At 39.4% G+C, this 20,797-nt stretch overlaps 3 long non-coding RNA genes across 3 annotated transcripts in view; 2 read left to right on the forward strand and 1 right to left on the reverse strand.

Annotated features, from left to right (window-relative positions):
• LOC308177111 overlaps positions 1-5,247 on the reverse strand; it is a 56,091-nt gene extending 50,844 nt beyond the window's left edge. Inside the window, exon 1 of the long non-coding RNA XR_013938909.1 lies at positions 5,119-5,247. This is a non-coding gene — a long non-coding RNA (uncharacterized lncRNA). The remainder of the gene's footprint in view (positions 1-5,118) is intronic.
• LOC308176986 overlaps positions 1-20,425 on the forward strand; it is a 61,624-nt gene extending 41,199 nt beyond the window's left edge. Inside the window, exons 5-6 of the long non-coding RNA XR_013938759.1 lie at positions 11,797-11,869; positions 19,687-20,425. This is a non-coding gene — a long non-coding RNA (uncharacterized lncRNA). The remainder of the gene's footprint in view (positions 1-11,796; positions 11,870-19,686) is intronic.
• Positions 2,024-9,162, forward strand: LOC308177033. The gene is made up of 3 exons (XR_013938822.1): positions 2,024-6,424; positions 7,215-7,331; positions 7,962-9,162. It is a non-coding gene; the product is annotated as an uncharacterized lncRNA (long non-coding RNA).
• Positions 20,426-20,797: the final 372 nt, after the last annotated feature.

A 20,797-nucleotide genomic window follows, 5' to 3' on the forward strand; every position in this document is an offset into this window, starting at 1 on the left:
AAGAGTGAAAAAAAAATATATGCCAGGAATTCATTCTCTAGTGGAAAATTGCAACAAGGCAGCATTAAAGGAGCTTGTTTAAAGCACAGGAGAAAGTCAGCACTTTGCACTATGAAACCCACAACATTGTCTTATTAAAAAAAAAAAAGTTTGATTTTGGACATTGTTAGGATTCTCTTACTGAAAGGCAATGATCTTTATTCAAACTGTAGACATTGACCCTTCTATTTAAGTAATAATAATAATAATTATTATTATTATGTTTAGCCACCTTCTCCTTCTTCTATTTCCTTTTATTTGTAGTTTTATGATGGAGACTGTGGAAGAGCCAGAATATCTGTTAGCAAGTATCTGGGTGGGATGGTGTTCCTCTCCCTATTCTATGTGCTGCTGATGGAATGAATAGTGCTGAGCTCTCATCTCTCATTCTTTTGGTCCAAAGTCAGTAAGTAATCAGATTATATTCTTTAGGAAATTCTAAAATTCTGAATAATTCCTTTTTTTGTGTGTGTGTGCTTGTTATTATTGTTGTTGTTGTTGTTATTATTATTATTACCTTAATGACAATATTATATTAAAACACTGCAAAGGTGAAATTGAATCTGAGTCTGCTGTGTGGAGTTTAAATGCCAATTCTGGCACCCTATTGGTGTTGGGGAGCTGGGAGTCCTGGAGCCATGGGGAGCAATGAGTGTGCCAGTAGCTTTGCAACCAACCTGCTTAGCCCTGCGGGTGTTCAGTCTTCTGCCACTTCCTCCAGATGGAAGGGCAGTCTGGCTTGGTCTGGGGTTGGTGGCTACCCCAGACACCTTGTTACACTACCTTTCTTATCTCAGTGCTCCCACACCCTGTGGCGGATGGGCTATGTGCATGAAAACTGTGGAAGTTTGTGGTTTAGAGTGCTAGAGCGTGACACATGGTAAGACTGCCCTGGATCCAGGCAATGCTGAAACAGCCAGCATCTGTGAGACGCACCAGCAGAAGCTGTGACAGATTTCCAGACAAACTCTGCCTGTAGTTTAATGAGAATTTGTTGGGAAACTTAGTTTTCAACAAATTAACCTCTTCCATGCCTCTGAGAAGCATTCAGGAAATCCTCTACCAGCTCCGCCCGATCAGAGGCTCCCACAGGCTTGCTTTTGTCATCGGTTTTGCTCAAGACTCACATGATGCCTCAGGGTGTGTGTGGAGGGGAAAGCACTTAGCAATAGAATAGCATCAATCTGTGAGAGAGATTTTTATGGAAAAAAAAAAATCAACTTCACCTAAACGACCGAGACTGAAAAAGGTATGAGTGATTGAGCATTTGAACGGGTAGGACTCTGTCATTTTGAAAATGCTGCCTTCTGCTTCATTCTCATCAGACCCAGATGGTGTGGCTAATGTTTTACAGCTTCTAGCCAAGTCAAGGGCTTAGACAGTAGCAAACTGACTGATAAATCATGCAGAGGGAGCAGCACACTGAACACTTGGCAGGTGTTCCTCCGACTCTTTTGTTGGGGAATTTACCAACATAGTTTTCCCAAGAAAATCATAGTTCAGGGTGAAGTCAGACTTTTCTTTTCTTCAAGCTACAGAAGCTCAGGAGCCAAGAGTGTCTCTTAGCTGAGATGCATACCCAAGTACGTGCTTGACCTCTTCTCTGGATGCAGTCAAAACCAGAGTGATGCTTATTTTGGATGTTCTACTGTGTTATGGCAGCAGACAGGCATGTTTGCAGTGTATCTGAAAACTGTGGCTTTTTTATTTATCTACATTACTTAAAGGATTATAGATTATATTTATTTCCTCCTTCATACATAGGGAAGTTCAGACAGTAAGATACTTCATATCTTAATTTCTCCTGATGGTAGAGTTTATCACTATCCCTATACATCACAAGGTCAAAAGTTGTGCACAAGATAGACTTCATCATCAAATTAATTAATCAGTAGATCTGGGACACATAGTACCCACACATATTTATAAATGCAGGGGTAGGATCCAGATTTATGACAATAAGTAATCAAAACTGCCTGTCCATCCTGCACAATGTGCTCTAGGTGATCCTGCTTGGCAGGGGGGTTGGACTAAATGATCTTCAGAGGTCCCTTCCAACCTCAGCCTTTCTGGGACTTCTGCAAGGCTGGGGACATTTCCCATACACTGTGGAGTTTGTTAGCTTGGCTCCAACACTTAATGCCAACTTCATGCCTTTGTGAAAGCTATGGGACAGAAGGCAATACTTAGTCTGAAATATTTTTTATAAGGTTTATAACTAAGTACGCAGTTCTTTGCCTCTGTCTAATGCAGAGCATATTTGTCTTTCTAAGTGAGTTGGTAGTAAACAAATCCCGTATCAATAACCATAGAAAATTGATTTTAGTTTATGTAGTAAGAAAACCAGGCTAATTTAACTTAGCCCATCCAGTGATAAGCAAAGTTTTGGACACTTCACGTTTCTCTGGTGAGGAATCCTGATAAAAAACCTTACACCTTTTATTCTATTAAACAATCATTTTCTACGTGGTTAACTTCACATTAGCTGCTTCAGTACATCTGCACAAAGAGGTTTCCAAACAAATCATGACTCTTTAAATGGTGTGTGCAATGAAACATCATGTAAATGGTAACCAGAGCAATTTAGAATGTTTTCTTTACTTTTTTTTTTTAAATAGGATACTGCTAAAATCATACTGCCATGCAATTAATAAACAACTTTCTTAAAATTTAACTTTAGCAAATGGCAGCTAACATGAAACAAATAACAATGAAAACTTAAATACATTCATAGAGTAATTTAAGGCCAGAAATACAAGCCATGGAAGTGACTATTTGAACACGTTTTAAAAAGTCATAAATAACACCTCAGATTTAGTTTGTTTTAAGTTTGTGCTCAAATGTTATTAAAATCTCTTTAAAATAATAGTAATAATAAAACTGAAATGCTCTTTGCCTCTGGTTGCATACATTTATAGCAGAAACAAAAAAAATCATTTTTCTTAAAAATCAAGTTGAGTGCAAATCAAGGGCTCAAGCCTTGGAAATACTGTGTTTGGATGGAGTTTAAAAAATGTTAAGGTTGCAGTGAGTGTTAAAAGACTGACCTTTATTGGCACTGACTCTTCCCAGTCAATCAAATTGAGGAACATGGAATTTGTTCATTCCCCAGAGGCTTGCACACTGCTGAGAGTCCAGCAGAGTTGTATTGTTAGGGGAAGACCCTGGTGTCTGACCACAGGATGGGGGCAACAAGGTTACTGCACACCACATATGCCATTCCTTTTTGTGTTAGCCCAATGGGAAAATGGACAATAGCCATAAAGATGTATATGTTTACAAAATGTATTTCAAAGAAGGTTGAGCAGAGGGTTAGCAGCAACCCTGCCTAAGATTTGTGGAGTCTGAAGCATGTGCAATTCTGAAGCAAAGGGCCACCCTGCAAAATCTGCAACTCCTAAAGAATACAGAAGATTTGTCTGACAGCTGGTTTGTCATCTTCAGTCAAGAGGAACTGAAAAGGTGTAAAGGCTCAACAGCCAGAGCCTCTTGTCCTCTTTATTGCACACAACTCATCCTGACAGACCACCGGGGCACACACACTTTGGGGCTTGTAAGTACGTGGGTGTGAGAGCATGAGGGAAAGGAGGCTACGAATTTGCCTAGAGATTTCATAAAATAAGACCATCCCCCACTTTCCTGACATTGTCCTGACATTAGTTTTGTTACACTGCTTTCATCCAGATCAGTTTTACAGCTGAGTTCTGTGATGTTGATGAAGAGTGAAGCCAGTATAGGTGAGCGAGAGCAGGGAGAGCTCCCACATTTTCTGCAGCAGTTTCTCTGCTCTAAGGAGGCAAGGATGTTTTTCAGAAGTACCCACTGAAACTCTCCTTTGGCTGCAGTGTGCTGTCGAGCAGAGGTGAGTACAATCAGAAAGATTGATGGTGCTTTCTGAAGGGCTTCTTTAAAGCATCCTCCAACACACATCTTCATGGTTATATCACAGTGAATTTAGCTTGTGATTCCATATATGTAGCTAAGAATAATAGAGTCTGATTTACTGCTGTATTGCTCTAACTCTGGACTCAATTGAGTTACACAGGCATAAAATTCAATAGTGAATAAATCCATAATATGTGCCTATCCATATAAGTCATTTCCCAAGAAAATGTAAGCATCCTCAATATCATCTCCTCCATAAACAACAAAACCAGAAAAATAAGTGCTGCTTATAATCTTTGTTATATATCCAGAGACACATTTTAAACTGTTTCTTCCCTGCTACGTAGATTCTACTATACACCATCCATCAAGTAACTCCTGCACATGGATATTGTCTCAAAAAGAGTGATTGTAGAACTATTTCCAATACTTATCTGTTTAAAGATTTCCACCCAGCATAAAACAAACGTACCACAGCTGCTTCTCCTGTCTGTACTCATCATATTGGCTCTAAACAGATTATGGTAATTATGATGGAAATTGCAGGAACTTGTCTTCTAATTAAAATGGAAATGGAATTTACAAAACAAATATGTAACAAACTGTGCTTTCTCCTATAGGAAAATAAACTAAAATACAATCAGCATGGTGCTTCCAGATGTGATTCAGTGCTGACATTATGGGCAGGAAGGGAACGTTCAATCCCAGTTTGTCAGCAATGGACAAGACAAACAGCAACACAGAGCTGTCTACCTGAAAAGGAGCTTAGCCAGGGAGTAATGGCTTTTGCCTTTCTTTGAAATGAAGGTTGTGCAGCATTTCTGCAGTAAATGTATAAGCCCTGTCTGTTTGATAGGAATTAAATGGAGACAAAGCAACTGTCTTTTACCATGTATCTGAAAGGGTATTTCAGGCAATGAAAGCACTATGGGAGAAGTCAAGAGAGGGAGGAAGAGACTCTGGAGCAGGAGGAAATGACATAGGAAAGAATTTGAGGAAAGAGCTGGGGCAGAGTTGTGAGCTAGGAAATATAGTGTCTGTCCTGATAAATTGTGTATGATATCAGAGAGCTTACCTTCTGCGGTGAATAGTGAATGCTATTACAAAACTGTGCAAAAGTGTTTTGTCAAATGAGTGGCACAATAAGGGTTTCACCAATTAAGAGCTGTATTGAAAAAAGTTAAACAAACAAACCTGCTAGTAGAAGATTCCTGTAGATTGTATCCAGCAGTGCAGGGAAATAGGAGCTTCCTCCTAAGTGACAATCTCTGAGGCTCACAACAGGACTGCCATGAAATGTAGCTGTGGAGCTCACTCTTCTAGCATCTTTCCTGCCTCTGAAAATTACTGTAGCCTGTTCTTGCTTTCCTACATCATTTGAAAATGCCTATATTACTGGACTGAGAACAAAGAGTGTCTTTGCTTTGTACTAGAGGAGCAGATAGCTGGCTCTGACCCATCTGGGTGATGATCAGAGCTTCTTGCCAAGTGTACAGGACACATATCGATAAAAGGGGGAATAAATGTACACTCTCTTTAGGAAAGCAGGAAAAGAAAGGAAACTTAAAAGACAGCGCCTATGAACGATAAGAAGTGAGCACACTCCTGTCTCTTGTCCAGGTGTAATATCAGGCTTTACACTGATTTGACTTCCATCTCTCTCCTCCATATGCCTCTCCTTTGATAACAGACAGGGCTCGTTGACCCAAACAAAGCAGCAGGCAAACGCAGCTGCAGGATTTCCTGCCAAAGGGGCAGTACACTGAACCTTTCAATGTCTTGAGGGTCTGTGGGCTTAGGTCTTTTATAAACAGGCAACCCAACCCTTTTCTATTAGTTCCACTAAAGAGAATGTGTAAAAAGACTCAAGGCACACTGCAGTAAAACTTTCTTGCAATTAGGACTTAAACCCAGATCCATACCTGGCTTGCATTCAGCGACCTTAGATCATGCTGCCTGAGAGTTTGATTCATCACCTCACAGACCTATTTACCATCTTCTGCCTCAGGCATGCCTTCTGCAACAGCATAAACCCCTTTCTAAAATATTACACAGAACATGTAGAAAGTGGACGTTGACTTTATTTGACCCGTCTGTAGTATGAGCTCACTAGGATTTTTTTTTCTCTCACAAAATATATTTGCTTTGTGAACTATAGATGTCTGTGAAGCCATCCTGACTTAGCCCACCTTCTAGACTTGCTTTCTGCACTGAGGCCCAACTTCAGCATGAACAAGGACATCTCCAGGTGGGATAGATTACTCTCCTCCCAGCTGGAGAGCTGATAGAGAGATTTGAACTCACATAGTAGAGAAAATAGCTTTTTCAGAAGTACCCTAACCTCTAGTTAATATGGAAAAATAAGGCACACTCTAATGTCAAGAAAATACCTCAGTTTTTATAAAGGCAGATTTTGTGCCCCAGATACAACCAAAGAAGAGATTTCTTAGGAAACTGTGTGAATATTTTGAATCACACTTTCATAAAGGGATCATTAAAGGTAAGGTCTATCCTAGTTCCTTACAACCAGCATTGCCATTTCTTCTATCATTGAAGCCCAAAATTAGTGTTAGCAATGAAAATTTACCTTCTGCCTTTAGAGCACAGTGAATTACTGAGAGAATTCATTCTTGATCTCAATCTGTAACAAATTAAAAAAATTCAATGTCCTAAATTGTGGTCTTTTTGATTGCAACCAGTACAACAGTTTGCTTAAGCTCACTGTGATGTAAATCAAATTATGATTTAGAACTTATTTTTTCTGAACATTTGTTACTTGGCAAAGTAAAATCAGATCCGTATTGATTCTACCAGCTTCTCACTAGACACAAGTGTTTGAATCTCTAAAGCTTGTAATTTTTAGGACAAAGTGGCCTGAATGTATTAAATGTATGAAACCAGGCTTTTTAGATCCGATTATTTTACTGATTATAGCTCTCAAGCTCTCTTGAAATGCTCCTAAAAATCAGGCTTGATTCAGAAAATTTGTACTCAGAATCAAAGGCCAACAGACCAATTTAGCATTGCCTGTTCTGTGGTTCCCACATTAGCTGAAAAATTACTTTTCATAGTGTGGAAAGGTGAAAAAACTATGTTACTTTTAATTATGCTGATTATAGTTATTAGGGGATGATTAACAGTGGACCAGTCAAAGTACTGTCATGCCACATATTTCTTGTTAAATCTTTTACATTCTGCTATCGTTTTCTCTCTTTTTACCTCCCCCCCCCCTTTTTTCTTATTTTCCTGAGATTTTTCTACTTCTCACATTTATGGTTTTTACATTACAGTACTAAGGTAATACCTCTATGCAGCGGACAACAGCTTTAACTTGCCTCCATTTACTTAGCACCTCCTTCAAGAAGCTTTACTCAAGTTACTCCTTCAAGAAGCTTTACTTTAGTCTGGTATTTTGAAATATTAATAATACTGTACTACATGACTCCGTGTTGATAGTACTTCTATCTGGTTTAGCTTCAATTTTAATTCTAGATTGGAGTGCAACATTTCATATTACATGTACTATTCGAATGTTCTGTATCAAAGAAGAAAATAAACATGGGCTAGCAGTTGTTTTTAAATGACTAATAATAGGTATTGACTTCTTATAACTTCATTTTCTTGTCCACTAAGTATTGATATGGAATGCCTGGAAATGGTAAATTAATTCTGCAAGTATCTTTCACTATGTTCTGCTCAAATGTGATGCCTCAAACTGAATGCTTTTTAATGGGGTGGTTGGATAAAAGCTTTTGTAGAGCAGCTATTAGTTTTTGCTTCTTTTTACATACCACAAAATTATGTCAGTCTTTTTGTAGCTACTGCCACTGTATGGCTAACTTCATCAGCCCAAGATCACTTTATATGTATATTTATTTTTTAGTATTGAATTTCTTCATTTCAGATAGCACTTCAGATTTTTTCCAAAGACCTAATCAAAGTTCACATTATTATAAGCATTAAAATAAAAAATCTTGTTTTTTTCTCAAAATTTTGAATAATCTATTATTAAACAGACCATTTTTTTTTCCCTGTAGTAAGGCCTAGGAAATTCAGCTCTATTATGCATGATACAGAAGAAAAAAAGAAAAAAGAAAAAGAAAGGGACTTATATTTGCACTCAGCCAAAGGATAATGAGCAATGTCTTTAAATATGAATTACTGGCTATTAGAAGAATTACAGCCTCAAGAGAATGAAGTTTGATGCTTTTCTGGAATACCTAGAACAAATGGACAATTCCCAAGTCATGGGTCTTCCTGTGAGCTCTAAAAGCTTTCCAGATTTATTTATTTATTTATTTATTTTCCTGTGAGGATTTGATGAGGCTCTTGCTCAACACAGTATTTCAATGTCTAAGTGCTGCCAGACTACTTGTAGCTATTCCTGTGCAGGTACCTAGCAAGAACAACTCTTCTACTGCTCAGTACTGGGAATTTCTGAGCATGTTCTCAGCAATTGCTGGGAACCTCAAGGTGTCATTGTGGAGCACCCACTCTTTCCACAACAGCTGGCTGCTTCTAGAGAACCAGGTCCTTCATCACACCAGATTTGATTGTCCTCATCACCCCTGTTGTATAATATCATAAATCTCAAACCACAATGGCTGCTTTATTTATTTAAAAAATGCAAGTATTTTTCATTAAATAATGTAATAAATTAATAAAATAATGTAATAAAATCTTTAACTCTACTCCACCTCTACAAGATTCTGATTTCAACACGCATCTACATGGCAATCCAGACCTAGCTGCAAGTGATGGAGATGTAACAGGGACAACTGGGGTATGATAGCAGTGAAGCTCTGCACCTCTAAATCCCCAGGGGAGAGCTTCAGATCCACTGGTCTTAGTATATGTCCAGGCAGCCGGGATGCTCTGAATGAGGCTGAAAATGAGGACTGTTATGACATCCTGTAGCACACAGAGAGAGATGAAGAGGGAGATCTGTTGCAGCTGCCATACGCATGGCATCCTAAGTACAAAGGACTGTACCTGCAAGAAATATAATTTTTGTGGATGTCAAGATGTGTCTGTTGAAATGCCAATCTCTCTCTTTTTTTTTTTTTTTTTTTTTTTTAACCTCATTGCCTCCACCCCATTCCTGAGAGCACAAAAACACTGGCTTGTCCCGGATTCCCTAGCACCAGTAATGCAAAGCTATTTTTTTTAGGGTTTGCTTCTAAAATTAGAAGCTGGAAGACTGTGTGAGCTCTTGTAAGTAATGTGTTTTGCTTTTTTTTTTTTTTTTTTTTTTCCTTTACCTTTGGATCTTCTTTACCATAAGACAAGAATAGCAGCAAACGATGTGGAAAACTTGAAGATGAAATGTTACTGGCAGGTGCTGCAGCCAAAGCAACAGCAAAAAGACAAGCAGGTCTGGAAATGCCCCTCATAAAATATCTTCTCAAAAGAGCGTTCTAGTAAGAAATTGTAAGAGAAAAAACTCACTTTGGCAAATAAGCTTCTGAAATGGATGTGGTCTTGCCAGCTTAAACCATTGAATAGGTGTTTCTATATAAAGTAGACGTGAAAAATTGTTCTTTTTCACTCTGTACCAGAGTTCTTTCACAGGGAAACCTTAAGGATGTTTTTTGTTTTGTTTTGTGTTTTGTTTTGGTGGAGAAGAAAGGAAAATTTTTCAATGACAGATTTGCAGCCATCCAATCTTGTGAATTCTTATTCTTCCCACTGAAAGTAATAATAGAGTCTGTAAGTACCGTTAACTCATCATTTAATTTTAATCATTCACTTAAGGATAATTTCTGCTTTCATTAGAGTCAAAGCCTATGATTTTAATAACTAAGTGATTACAGCATTGGGCCCCTTTTAAAACCTTTTAAAAATGCATTCTTGTTTTGGCCATTGAAAAAGGAGCTCAAACTATCATTCAAAACTAAGTCTCTTATGACTTTCCTGAAAATTCTTTACACGGTTGAATTGTGTCTTAGATGAGTTAGTTATGAGTATGTGAAAATACAGCATGACATGTTTGCATGCAATGGAGAGAGTTCTGTTGTCTTTGCCTTGCCTTTATTTCTAGCTTGTGCCACAATATTTAAAGGCAAAATTTTGCTGACAAATATAAACTTTTCTCTAAGCTATCTTAGAGCTGGGTCTTCACTGAGATTTCCACAGAGGCTCTCACCTTTCTTCTCACCCCTTCTTGTCTCAGTGAAGGTCCTGAACTTTGCTATGGCCCTTTCCAGTTGACTGAGACCTGCCTCCACTCCTTGTCAGGGTAGTTCCTCCCTCGCTGCTGTGTTCTGGGAGCAGAGTCAGTCAAAGCCATCCATTGTATTTTGGACAGATGAAGAAAAATTGAGTCAATTACAACATTTTCAGAGAAATGTATTTTTGCTGGAACACACCACTTAGCTAAAGCTTTTCATGAAGACACAATGACTTCAACTTCTTTTTATCTTTCTGGCAAGAATTCTGAGACCAGCATTATGCTAGCAATTTTTATTTGAAAGGAGAGAGACAGAGATGCAGAGAGAGAAGGAGAATAATACAAAAACCTCCCTTTTTAAATACAAAGATGGATATTTCTTGAAAGCACTGAAGAGTATCAGGGTTTTGTTCTGATGTAGAAAGTAACCAGGAATGAAATGGCATTCTGCCTGGTCCTGCCTTCTTGCAAGGAATACAGCTGGTAATGGAAACAGCTAGATGCCCGTCAGGGCATTTCTTGTGTTACTATTAATCTCAGGATTGTTTTAATTCAGCTCCTCACCTTCGCGCCCCTGCTTGCCCATCTGTCTGCAGCCCCTAGGCATAGTGTGCTTTTCCCCATTGGAGTATGCTAAAATTGGTCATTTAATGAAGCTCGTCAATCTCTACTTTGCCTACCAGATGGAGTGCCTAAAGGCTTTGTGTTTGGCCATTACTTATATCTCTCTTTATCCGATTTATCACTCATTACTGGGAGCACGTGCTCACAACAATGCACTGGACATGTATCAGCCAAGAAAGCATCAGGCCCCGCTGGCCCCTGCCCAGTGTCCCCACAGCCCCAGACTCACCTGTGCTGCCAGATGTCTTTGGAGTGTCTCTCCCCTTCCATCTCAGGCTCCATTTTATGGTCTTTTCAGTCTTGCCAATCTTTTTCTAACAGGAGGGCCAAATTTCAACCTTTAGCTTATGTTTCTTTTACTTTGTTGCAGTATGTTTTCAGGCCCAAATTTTACAAGTACGCTTTGTCTACTAAAAAAATAAGCTGAGATTTGTATTTACATGGATTTAAAAGAAGGGATCTACTTTCACAGTTTTATGACATCTTCCTTTCACAATTACAATGCACTTTTCACAGGGCCTCCCCAAATGACCTGCTGTACAGGAGATGGCAGATACCATGAAAATGCTTCACATAGCCCACAGAGCTGTAAAATGCTTTGAAAAAGATGAACGAAAGCTGTGCCGAGTGATTTTGTGGAAGCTTTTGCCTTCTGCTCAAAAACATCATAGAAGAGTCTAAAAAGTCTATTTTTATTGGTGTTGTCTCCTAAGATTTGGGATTTTTAATGAAAAACTTCCTAGGTTTTATATAATGGGAGATGATTCAATGAACACTAAGGTAAGTAAATGAGTAACAAGGCATCATCCTGGTTGCAGACAGACATTGTACCTATTAAATAAATATTGACACAAAAAGAAACTCAGAGGTTTGTGTACAACTGAGTTGTATTTCTAGCCTGGTTGAGTAAGAAAGACATTCTAAAAGTACAGCTTATTTGTGTGTCTAGTCTTCCACCCCTATGTCAGTCCTTCCTCTAGTAGTACTGCTTTATGGATGTCCTGAAACAGAATATAAGGCTCTTGGACTGTTGGTCTAAAACACTTGTCCATGTTTATTTAATTTTTTTCCACCCCCAGGAATGAAGCCTAAATCATCAACTCTGAGATTCTCCTCTAAGATTCTCCTTGCCAACTTGTTTCCCTCAAGCAGGTACTTCCTCAAAGAAATGTAATGTGATAAATTTAATGTGTGACTTGTAGTCTTGAAGGCATAGAATTTACCAGAAAATTGACTTAGTGTCCCTAGCTTTCTAAACTTAATGATTACATTTAAAATCATTACATTGCTGGTCCTTCAGGGCTCCACAGTGTTCCCATGACTCTGCAGTGCTGCCATCACTTTGAAACAGTTGTCCTCAGGAAACACAACTGCTGTCTTTACATCGGTGGGATGCCACATAAACAAATACTTGCAACACTTTGAGGTCTGATAACTTGTTAATTGTAACTTGTTAATTGTTCACTTCTGCTTGAATGTTCTGGCAATATATTTATTTGACAATTTGTGGCTCCTGAAGTTTCCATTTGGCTTCTCTGGGGCTGCCAAAATATTCACCCTACCATATACGCTGTCTAACAGCATGCATGCTTCAGTTACCTACTTTCAATAAAGAGTGTAGTGCAAACTCCCTGAAAATGTCCAAGTAAAGCAGGAATTATGTTACACAATTAATTTACTTGTTTTTTTACCTTTTTATTTTATTATTTTTTTTACTGATTTGATTCACAGAGTCTTGGGTCCTTCTTATGGTTCTTCAGTAATGCCTTCTTAAACATATGACGACCCAGAACTTGACTGCAATAGATATTTAACAATTTCATATATATATAAGCAGGGGATATATAAATTTGTATAAAGGAAAGATTCTTGGTCAAGGAATAGAAAAAGTATCAGAGGTGGATCCTAAATCTTTATTTTTCAAATCCTCTTGCTCCTAGCTACATTTTGCTTTCATCCTAAATTGGCACTTGTAATGTCATAAAGGTAATTACTGCAGCAATCTGGGAGCAGTGGTATGTAGCAAGCTGATATATAAAAATGTCGATTTTGTAGCACCATACTGCTTTTGTTTTTTCAGGAAAATTGAAAATGGATCTGAAAAAGGGTATTAAAAATAATGAAATATAGTCTTCATCTTTATAATCATGTTGAAATAACACTCCTGAGTATTGCTACTACCCTTTTTTGGAGGGAGAAGTTTATAATCTTTTCTGAGTTTACTGGCTGAGGTTTATCTCTTCTGCATCCAATAGCAGAGTGAGACTGAGCTTCCCGGTTTTTAAAAAAACAGATAGCATTTAGATATAAAAACATCACACTTCTCTATGAAACATTTGATCCTACAAGAAGAAACCTGAAGAAAGCACCTAAGCAGTAACAGTAAAAATGATTGATTATACACTCATATTGCCCAAGAAATTGAGAAGAAGAAAATTTCGTTGTTCTAAAATGTAATGACATATTTAAAAAGAATCAATAAGACAGTAACACTGATCTGCAAGTCAGTGTGTGATCATGTGCCCATATTGAGTGAAGAATATTTATGGGTGAGGAAGCCAAGGATGTTTGTTACTGTTAAGAGGTGCAATCCAGCCAGCCTCTCCATCTATTCAGGAAGCTCACACATTGTTGTAAATAAAGAGAGCTCATGGTTACTGGCAAGTACTTTTAAAAATCAGGCCGTTAATCTCAACTACAAATCATTACCAGAGATGAAAGTACTCCTACTAATTTATTTTAAAGTGTATGAAGTTTAGCAAAAGGATTATCTTTATCTTCAGAGTATGAATACAGTCAACTCTGACAGCCAGACTGCCTAGCTGGGGGATAAAGCTGTCTGTACAGGTTCTGAATGCAGTGCAGAGACACTCAGGATGGTTGTCTGAAGAACCCTGGATACACCATGGTCCCTAATTTTTGCTGTATCACTGTGTCACTGGCCCTGTGTGCTACATTTTCCGATATGATTAGCTTGGGCTTTTGTGCTACCCCCAAAGCAGCTAAATTGCTCTTAGTCCCAGTCCAGCTCAGGAAGGTCAGCAGCAATTTGCGTGCCCTCCGGAGTGCGATGCAGAAAGGTAAGGGCACTCAGAGCTGCAGGGCAGAATTTCTGTCTGCTTACAATAAACTCTTCAGAGGTTATTGGCAGCTTTCTACAAGCATCAGAGCCGAGGGGCTCTGATAAGTGACTATTTCAGAGTGGTGTTGAGCTTGCTGCTCTGGGAAACTACAAAGAAGAAAGAGAAAAACAATGGAAACCCTGTTACAAAGAATCAGGCCTTGGCTTATTTAAGCTGATGCTGTTCCACTGCCTCCTACACAGCCCATCATGGTCTGCATTCTCTTGGGAAGGAGCATAACATTTCAGGAGATACCTCATATCAGAGGATTCTTAAGGGACAACTGAAGCTTACTTGACTTTCCTATGAAACTGCAATGTCTTCAGGCTGTTTCTGGAAGTGGCAGACAGCTCAGTGACATCTGAGGTCCCCACTTTGGAGGGGCCATGCTGAAGGCAAGAGGGCACCTCTTAGTGATCTTGGAAATCAAAGCTGCTGATTGAAAGCAAAGTATTAGCTTTGTTTTATAGCTGGGGACTAAAGTCAAAGAATTTCATAACACATTGGAGAGACTGTGGTGACTCACACTAAGACTGTGTATTTGTGCCTAAATTACATAAACATGGTAGGATGTCCATATGGCTGACTGGAAGGAGCTATTTAGCAATTGAATGCACAAATGAGGTACCCCTGATGGTAATCTTTGCTGAATATTGTACTAATGTGTTGCCTAATGGTTTAGCCAGATATACCCTACTGTGGCAAGAACAAAAGTGAAAAGTTACTTTCAGTCTTTTCTTACTTCTACCTCCAAGCTGCGGACCTAAAAATGTTAACATTTTATATAGGAACAACACTGTTTTCCATAGGTTTGACTTTTCTTCAACATGCTCCCTGGCCAATGGATGTGCTTTTCATTACTTATGGGATCATAAGGTGTTTGGAGGGCAAACTGGTGGAGAAATCAGTGCTGGGCACCTGTGAAATTTGCGGATCTCAGGAAAAGGTTTTCCAAGGTGCATTGTGCTCTTTTCCTTGCACATCTCAGGTTTCTAGTCCGATTTGTGATGCCTGTAAAGCATTACATACTAATGGCTCATCAACATAATGAATGCATGACTAGTGTTAGGACCATGACACTGATGCCTGGGGGCATTACCTCCTCACCTTCCTATCTCAGGCACTGATGAACATTAGTGTTTACATAGCACTAGGGTATCAATTTTATGTTACATGTGGGTAGTCATTTATTCTAATGATGTTTAATCTTTTAAAAGTCTGTTCTAAATAGATTACCCTTTATTTTTGCCAGTAAAATATAATATTGAATTCAGTGTAAAAGTACCATGAGAATTTTAAGTTCCAAATAGTTCACCTTCCTCTTCCAAATGAGTAATGGCCACTTGCAAACACAAGAATATATCCACATGTTGAGGGTCTGCATTTTGCATTTTTGGTTTTGTTCAACTTTGTTGTTGTTGTTGTTTTTATATAGAAGTATAGTTTCATCTCTGACTTTAATCTTCACTTCTTTGCAAAACAAGGTTTGTATTAGCTTATTTTTTTTCCCATTGAAGTTGGATTCTTTCAGTGTGTCGATAGCTGGGGCATGTGGAGAAAGATGGTTACAGGGTTGTTTTGGTGTTGCCTCTGTAATGAATGAATGCCCAGGAGTCAATTACCATAGCACAGAATCATTTAGGTTGGAAAGATCATCAGGTTCGACCTTCAACTTAGCACTGACAAGTTCACCATTAAACCATGTCACTATATCTACATGTTTTTTAAAGATCTCCAGAGACGGTGACTCAACCACTTCCCTGGGCAACCTGTTCCAATGCTTCACAATTCTTTCAGTGAAGAATTTTCTCCTAATATCAAACCTAAACCTCTCCTGGTGCAACTTAAGGCCATTTCCCCTTATCGTATCACTTGGTGCTTGGGAGAAGAGCCTGATTCCCACCTCGTGATAGGCTCCTTTAAGGTAATTGTAGGGTACAATAAGGTCTCCCCTTAGCCTTCTTTTCTCCATGCTAAACAACCCCTGCTCCCTCAGCTGCTCCTCATAAGACTTGTGTTCCAGACCCTTCACCAGCTTCATTGCCCTTCTTTGGACACGCTCCAGCACCTCGATGTCCTTCTTGTAGTGAAGGACCCAAAACTGAACACAGTACTCAAGGTGCGGCCTCACTAGAGAGGGGTACAGAGGGACAATCACTTGCCTGGTCATGCTGGTCACACTATGTCTGATACAAGCCAGGGTGCTGTTGGCCTTCTTGGCCACCCGAGCACACTGCTGGCTCATATTCAGCTGACTATTGACAAATACCCCCAGGCCCCTTTCCGTCAGGCAGCTTTTCAGCCACTCTTCCCCCAACCTGTAGTGTTGCATGGGGTTATTGTGCCCCAAGTGCAGGACCTGGCACTTAGCCATGTTGAATCTCATACAGATGGCCTTGGCCCATCAGTCCAGCCTATCCAGATCCCTCTGTAGAGACTTTCTACCCTTGAACAGATCAACACTTGTGCCTAACTTGGTGTTTTCTGCAAACTTACTAAGGATGTACTCAATCACCTCATCCAGATCATTGATAAAGATATTGAAGAGAATTGGCCCCATTACTGAGACCTGGGGACACCACTAGTGACTGGCCTGCAGCTGGATTTATCTCCATTCACCAACTGTCTTTGGGCCCAGCCACCCACACATTTTTTTACGCAACAAAGCATACGTCCATCCAAGCCATGAACAGACAGCCTCACCAGGAGAATGTTGTGGGAAACAGTGTGAAAAGCCTTAATGAAGCCTAGGTAGACCACATCCACAGCATTTCCCTCATACAGTGAGCGTGTCACCTTGTCACAGAAAGAAATCAGGTTCTTTAAGCAGGACCTGCTTTTCATAAACCTATGCTGACTGGACCCAATCACATGGTTGTCCTGTAGGTGCCACGTGATGGCACTCAGTCTGCTCCATGAGCTCCCTGAAGTCAGAATAGCAGGCCGCCATTCAACTGGGCCCTCTCTGATAGCCAGGAGTGCTGATAAATGATGGAAAACAGCTTAATGAGGACTTCCGCCAAATCCCTCAGTACACTCATGAGGATCCCATCTGGCCCCATAGACGTGCTTACATCTAAGTGGTTTAGCAGATCACTAACCATTTCCTCACTGATTATGAGGGCTTCATTCTGCTCCCCTGATCTACCAGCTTTGGGGGCTAGTTGTACCTGGAGAACAACTGGTCTTGCTGCTAAAGACTGAGGCAAAGAAGGCACTAAGTACCTCAGCCTTTTCATCATCTCTTGTCACTGTGTTTCCCCTCACATCCAATAAAGGATGGAGATTCTCCCTAGATCTCATCGTCTTGTTTATGTATTTATAAAAATATTTTTTATTATCTTTAACCGCAGTAGCCAGTTACAGCTCCAGCTGGGCTTTAGCCCTTCTAATTTTCTCCCTGCACAGCCTCACACGACAACTCTGTAGTCTTCCTGAGTGACTTGCCCCTTCTTCCAAACGTCATAAACCTTCTTTTTCTTCCTGAGCTCTAGACAAAGCTCTCTTCAACCATGTCAGTTTTCTTCGTCATGGGCGTGGTACATGGGGACAGCCTGCTTTTGTGCCTTTAGGATTTCTTTCTTGAAGAGTGTCCAGAGACTTCCTGGACTCCTTTGCCCTTCAGGACTGACTCCCAAAGGACTCCACCAATCAGTCTCGTAAACAGGCCAAAGTCTGTCCTCCAGAAGTCCAGGGTGGCAGTTCTGCTAACCCCTCTCCTTGCTTTTCCAAGAATCAAATACTCTATTAATTCATGATGTATCCACATTAATTCATAATAGTACCCACATACCATATCATTAATTCATGATAGTACCCACATACCACCTGTTAGGAGATAACACAGCCCTTTCAGCTTTTCAGAAGAGTCACAGTCAGACATTCTTTATTGTTAAAAATATGGTCCTCTATTTGAGGGGATGAATTTATGCTCTGAGTGATAAGATTGTTTGTAAAGTACACTCAAAAAGACTGAAAAGTAAAGAATGTACTCCTACTTCCTGACTTTCCAAGTATGAAAGAGTTTTTAAAATGGGATTTTTCCAGATTTTACATAGTTTGAACTGCAGCAACAGTCTCCACATCACTTCACCACTCGTTTAAAGTCACTGCAGCAAATGCTTGTGTGGAAAAGTGTCCTTGAAGGCAATTTAACAGCTGGAATCATAGAGGAAGAACCAGTCCCTTGTGAGCAATAAGCTCTCAGCAAAGCAAATTTAAAGCAATTTGCCAGTTCCTCAATGGTTCAGCTATGAGCATGTTCTGGGGGAGTAATGGGATAGTTATATTTGTGTTATCTAAATGACACTCATAATGCCAAAGAAAATAGCTGCTGCAGTTGCAGGGAGCCTTGCTGGTCACTTCATGCTGCCACTCATCTCTCTCCCTGCAGGCAATATCGCCTGTTTTGGGGTGGGTTTTCCACTTGATGACTGGACAGTTGTGCACTACCTCTCCTTGTGGAAACCTACCAGCTACACCATGTATTTACTGCATAAAGGATTCTGAAATCATTATGCCTGTTAATATCTGGGTTAATCTGGGTTCCTTTTTATTTTTCTTGGAAAGGGCTGTTGAGTATTGCTGTTTTTTTTTTTTTTTTTTTTTTTTTGTAGGTGTATTTGTAACCTGGTCATTGATCTAGCAATTTCCAGCTAATAAAATGTTTTTTTGTTGTTGTTTTGGACTAGAAGTACTTGCATTTTCTGTTAATGAAATATTTTCATTTTCATAAATAATACGCTTCTATTTAAAAAGATTGAACATAAAACCAGGGAGGTCTAAGTCTACGTTTCAATTCCCTTACACAATTAAAGTGTTCCGTTTGTCTGTACAACACAGACAGGGAAGTTGTTTAGTTGCCAAATTTAGGAGCAAGGCAGGATTATAATATGAGAAGTCTTGCTGAGCATGGAATTTTTCTGTTAAATGTGAGGAGTCACTGATAAAGTATCTTGACTAATCTGGCAATTAGTGAAAATAACTCCAGTCTTTCAGAGTGGTTGGTGTTTTTGATGTGGGAAGCTCTGCACACCATGTCCTGAGTCATTGTCTGTGGTAAAACTTGTTCATACTGTTTAAAAGGGTTGCACTTCAGGTACTGGGACTCAGACACAAGGAATTATTACAAGTACACTCCACAGAACAACTCCAATTATATCATCTGGAAATATGAGGTAATGAAACTGTGTAACAATGGTTTGTGTGTAGTTTGAAGTTTAGAAAGTCTGAAAAAAAGAGCAGGTCTAAAAGAAAGACTTCATGATCTGGGGTGGAATTTAGGATATTTTCTATGTTAAATGAGTTTCAGGCAGGACAATGACGACAAGGCCTGTGCCAAATTAATGGACCTGTTTCAGAGAATGGTGCAATTGAAGCACCATCTGAGCCTCACCGAGTGGATTTACTGTCTGACTTGGTGCTCTGATTAAGTGAACCTGCAGTGCTAGGATGTCCCTGGTTCATGTTGACAATAAAACCATATGGTGACCTCTAGATTACCTTTCCTACCACGACACAGGTGAAGGAGGTCACACTGATGTTCTCTGTTTGGGTTACTGGGAACATTTGGTTAAGAAGCAAGAAAGTTGGATCCCAGTTCAGTTCTGGAGGAGGGAGGAAGAGGAAACCGATGAACTTGTAGATCGTACCAAGAGCTCAAGCTGGGAGGCTTTGCAGTGTTCTGGCAGGAGGCACCTTCTGTCTCTCTCTGCAAAACTTGCTCAGTATAAACAGGAAGAGGAGTCCTGGGGAAAGGGGTATGAGGGGCTTCTAGTACCTGTTCTGTTTGTTTGTTTGTTTTTATATCATTATATTATATTTATATTTCCATTGGTAAAACCACAGAAGTACCACGGAGGACAGGAACCATTCTTCTCCGAGAGCTCATTTGCCAAGGTATGAAATCATGCTTCTGCAGATATCTCCTCTCTGATTTTGGATTTCTCTGCATCCCTGTCTGTAGAATTGTGCAGCTGCAACAAAGAACAGTAGAAAGGTCTCCCTCTGTCTAGTGTATCACTGGCTGATTAGGACAGTATCCTACAAACTGACAGGTCAGAGGAACTAAATCACACTTTACGTCTGAAACCATTAAACATCATCCCTCATCTACTGTTTGTTTTAAATGATAGTGAGCAGGACTGCTGACTCCTCTGCTGTCAGAATTGGCACCCAGAATGCAGCAAATTCCTGATGTTCAAGGGATGTAACTGTAAGAATCACCTAGTTTTCAAATTACAAAACTGTAAGCAGGACATAGGTTTCATCAGCCTAAGCAACAGATTCTTTTGGTGTGTGCAAAAGCCCAGCTTTGCAGACACAAAACAGGTTTCACTGAAAAAATGCAGGTACATGAGTTGATTCAAGATGTGGAAGAGCAAAGTAAGTGCTTTCTAATTTGATTCTCTGAGTTTAGATATCTAGGTGGAAATTAGGCCCATATGTAGTATTTTGGATCTTGTAATGTGGTTTTAGATTCTTTTTATTAAAAAATTATTTGACATCATTAAAAAAATTATCCACCTGCAATGAATTACATTTGCTGACTACAGTTCTTGCACTGTCCTCAAGATGAACAAGCAGCAGACAGCTTTATGTTGTTCATTAATAGGCTCTGCATGTTCCTGTTCAGAGTACATTATTGTTTGGTGTACATGCAAATAGTAAGGAAATAAGGAAATCAGTTATTGCAAAACTAAGAAACATGGTGGTACAGATAATCTGAGATGGTCTTCTGGCATCAGCAATTGCACAATTTAAAATTATTTCCAGAACAAGCAACAGCTTACAGAATAATTCACGGTATTGAGTGTACTTTGTGTAGTACTCTCATTTCTTACTTGCTTTTGAGATTTTAGTCATTAGAACTAGGTAAGAAATGATACTACCATTCATTAAAGTACTTTTATTAAGGGACAGACATGAGAAAGATAGCATTTTAAAATTATAGTTTAAA

Source organism: Anser brachyrhynchus, assembly GCF_964034855.1.
Source record: "Anser brachyrhynchus genome assembly, chromosome: 1".
In the NCBI taxonomy this organism is placed as follows: Eukaryota; Metazoa; Chordata; class Aves; order Anseriformes; family Anatidae; genus Anser; species Anser brachyrhynchus.